This window comes from Nothoprocta perdicaria, unplaced genomic scaffold (assembly GCF_003342845.1).
Source record: "Nothoprocta perdicaria isolate Ctin4 unplaced genomic scaffold, notPer1 scaffold_3, whole genome shotgun sequence".
NCBI classification, from domain to species: domain Eukaryota; kingdom Metazoa; phylum Chordata; class Aves; order Tinamiformes; family Tinamidae; genus Nothoprocta; species Nothoprocta perdicaria.
The window spans coordinates 10590011-10594024 of record NW_020455532.1 but is presented as its reverse complement, the minus strand read 5'-3'; the positions used below and the strand labels follow the sequence as shown (position 1 = coordinate 10594024).

At 43.5% G+C, this 4014-nt stretch overlaps 1 long non-coding RNA gene across 1 annotated transcript; it reads left to right on the top strand.

The window, feature by feature from the left end:
* The first annotated feature begins 1924 nt into the window (after positions 1-1924).
* LOC112949736 lies at positions 1925-3455 on the top strand. The gene is made up of 2 exons (XR_003249871.1): positions 1925-2047; positions 2761-3455. It is a non-coding gene; the product is annotated as an uncharacterized LOC112949736 (long non-coding RNA).
* The last annotated feature ends 559 nt before the right edge of the window (positions 3456-4014 follow it).

Genomic DNA, 4014 nt, shown 5'->3' with positions numbered 1-4014 from the left:
AAGCACATAGGAGAAGGATTCATAGATTTGAGGGCAGAAAGGGACTATTAGCATCATCTAGTCTGACTTCCTGCATAATACAGCTCAGGGAACCTCAGCTAATAATTTTTACATCAAGCCCATAACTTCTGTTTGAGTTATAGCATCAATTTTCAAAAGACATCCAGTCTTGATTTACAGAGGATAAACTTTGGGTCCTTTTTATCTGTCTTATAGTGTCTGAACCTTGAGGGCAAACTCGCATCTAAGTTTGAGCTTTTCTCTGCAAACAGAGAGGCTCGAATCTAACTTTTGAAAAAAAAAAAGTAAATTAAATGAAAATGAATTTTTTCACAGTGTCTTCTGCATTTGTGACTTGGGGCTTTAAAAAGTATACCCCAATAATGTGACTCTTGTGATAACATCTCAACTTTGGGCAAAACAGTTACCTCATTCTCAATCAGATAAATGGTTTAATTTCACAAGGCATTGTCTTCTCTTAAGACTTCCGTCCAAAAGTAGGTGACCCAACAGTCAATACTTKCCCAGCTAAAGATCTTAACTTTGTTATGGCAAAACATAGCTCTGCCATCCTTTCTGAGATCTGACCAGCTCTTGTTCCAAAGTCCCCGGAGCCCCAGATTAAAAAGACATAAAAGGGCCTGAATAAAACGAAGGTTAATAGATGCTGATGTGGGAGTAACTGGGGCTGTCAGGGAGCGATTAAGCTGCCGCATAATCTTCCACCTGGAGCTGTCAGGCCAGTGTCTAATGTTTCATTCAAAGGAGGAGCTCTACATTCCTGATGAGCAAATGACAGAGAAGATTTCAATTAGAGCTGCTCTGTGCCTCAAATCCTGACATCTCCTGACAGTTTACTCTGAGTCCTCCTGCTGCTCTCCGAGGGATGCCAGCCCATTAATAACACACTGCAGGATGAGGAGCGGGGGGCACTTGTGCAGTTTATTACCAGGTGGCCATCGGTGGGAAAGGAGGGTGCCTCTTTCTGGAGCTCTGAATTACCRTCATTATAGATATTTGGATCGGGCAGGAAAGGGGTTTAAAACTGCTRTTTTGAGGTTGCTAGTCACGTTGTTTATAACTATGAAGGGGAAGAAGGGCCCTGTGCAACCGGTTACCTGCAGCTATGTTAATGCTCTGGCCTAGCTTCAAAAGAGGCTGCAGGGATGGGGAATGTTCTGCTTGCAGTGAGGCTTTGCTTCACTTTTCCAAATAGATCAAAAGCAAACCGAAATTATTTGGTGCAGAGTTCCCCAAGAAGGAAAAGAGGATGRTTTGGGTAAAGCCACAATGTTTTTCTTGATAATATTTTTTTGTTTTTAATTCACCATGAATTAAGAAATGGTTGAATGCCATGAAAAGAAAATTAAAGTTTTCATTTTGGTCAAACAGGATATTTCAGTTGATTTTAAGCTATTTTTTTTGTATCGTTTCTCTCCTTATAGTGGAAAAAAAAACCTGTTTCAGGTCACCACAGAACAGCTTTGTTTTGTTTTCCAAATGAACTGAAAAATCCATTACACTCACAGCTGTACCTGCAATATCTCTGCTAGTCTCGTCCTGAGGTCCCCTATGGTGCTGCCAGCAAAACACAAGATAGAAGATGGATTAAATTGTATTTTTTTTTTCATTTCTAGCTCTTGTGGAGATGAATGCGAGTCCCGCCTCTAAGACTCAAATCTCCATATGGATCCCAGGAGCTTAGGAGTTGTAGAAATGCGGCTCTCACTCTGGCTCTTACCTTCAGAAAGGGTTAAGCTAAGGTCAGCAATTCACCGCTGACACCTCACATGTGTGCTTTTTGGTGTAAAATACCACCTGCAGAGCCCTAGCTTCGTTATAGTCCCTGCAGACAGCTGTGGAATAAGCAACTCTCACAGAAAAGTCTACAGGGTGTTTGCTGTCCCTCACTCTTCTGCTTGAGTTGCTCCTCATAGCTACTCTTTGATGTGCCTTCCTGCACCCAACAACCCGCATCACCGTGCTGCATCTTGGACATCTCTGATGGTTAAACCCCTGTCAATACCAAATTGTCTCAAAACTCCAGGTATGGGGACTGATCTTTCGTGCTGGGAGACTTGGAATTGTTTTCTTACCTTGGTGAGATGTTAGGAAGCCTTGATGAGAAGGCAATATTAGTCTACCTTGGAGGGGCTGGGTGTGAAGCAAGCAGCCTTTCTTTGTAGCCAACCAAGAAGGTATGTCTTGAGCATTTGGATGCTGCTTGGGCCATGAGTGCATTGGTGGGGGACTTCATTATGGGCTGAGGATGTATGAACCATTGCTTTTGATATGTTGGAGAGTTGTTGCAGGAAAAAAAAAAAAAAAAGGAAAGGTAATTTATTAAACTAACACAAGTCATACAAGCCACTGCATCAGAGAAGGAGAGAACAGTCCACAAGTCCAAATCTCCCTTCCTCGTAGCAGCTCTGTATCTCCCTGCTCTCCCTGGTGTGTGTTGGGGATCCTCCAGGCTGCAAAGGAGTCRGGGAGCAGAACTGCACCTGCAGAGACTTGGTTTCTCATGTTAATACATCTGCATTTGTTGTGCAGCAACACGTCCTTGTGCTGCCTCGTGCCAGCCTGTGCTTAATCTCTCTCCCACTGAGCAGCCCGCCTTGGGCTCTGCTTTGGCTGCAAGATCTCCCCAGCAGAGGCAAKGACTGATTGTCTTGGAAACTCGTTGCAAGTTAGGTGAAAATCATTTCCCCACCCCATTAAACTTGAGAAAAATGGGCTTGAAGCTGTTTTGTTTCGTAGGACACATCTGAGGGTATTTCCACCATGTTCCCGTTCACCTCAGCACAAAGTGACAGGAAAGTGGCTGGAAAGCACGGACAGACGCAAACCCTTGGATTAAACCTAAGGATGTGGAAAACAATTGTTTTTCTCCATTGGGCTGGTGATAGCCCAACCTGTGCTGTCTTCTGTGTGACGCCTCTGGGCTGGCTCTGAGCATCAAGAAATGTTTTTGGGAGGGAGCATGAGAAGAAGCTTCTAACTCTCTCTCTCTRTAACTCCCAAGACTCCATCAACAATGCCAATACAAGGTTTAAGATCAGATCCTTCTTGCCGCAAGGAAGCGGGAATGCCATAAATTTGACCTTTGGATATTTGTAAGTACATATAAACCCCCTTGAGGAATGATAATGTATTTTTAGTAGCTTGCAATGATGTTCTGCATGTAGGACTAGAATTATTCTGTGAGTTTTTAAGTTATATTGGACTGAATTCATCAGTAGAGACTAAAATTTGGAGTGCATGTGCTGTGGAGTTTGCCCTGCACCCACTGAGCCTAATCAGTGAAGCTTTATAACCAGACCCAGTGACTGCCACTCGATCTCCTCATCCGGAGCATCGAAACAGGGGAGAACTGGTTTGCGGTCTGGCTGACATCTAGTATGTGGCTTTTGTCTGTGTCATCTTGYGAATGACAATAAATATCAAATAATTCTAGTAATAATTGCTGGGTTCTGGTATTTTTAGAAAACTATTTGTAGAAGCAGAGGCAGTGCTGAGAAGTTCTTCCCACAGGCTCCTAGAGACCTTCTTGCAGCAGGAAATGCTTTGTAAGCTTCTCTTGCTCTTTTTTCCCCTCTTCTTCCTTCTTCTTCCCTCTTTTTCCTTCTTCTTCCCTCTTCTTCCCTTTTTTTTTTTTTCCTTGCCACATGTCTGCTCATAGTACCCTTGCTTGATCTTGATAAGGACTTCTATATCTATAGTTTTTTCGTTATCAAATGCATCATGTCCTTCTTTCCTAGTCCAGGGTTGTGTCTGACCTATTCAGCTCTGAGCTCTAAGGCAGAAATTCGCTATGTTTCCTGTTGTTTGCAATGCAAGTGCTAAGCCAGACCTACTGGTGGGAAAGGCTAGTGCATTTACCATGAGCAGCCTGCGGTTTTTAGATGCCCTGCTGTGCCTTTGCCAAAGGTCTGCTCACCTCCTGGAGAGCGAGAGCATTTCCAGCCTGCTCATCACACATTCAAGCCRTGGTTGTAAATGGGATCTGTTGTC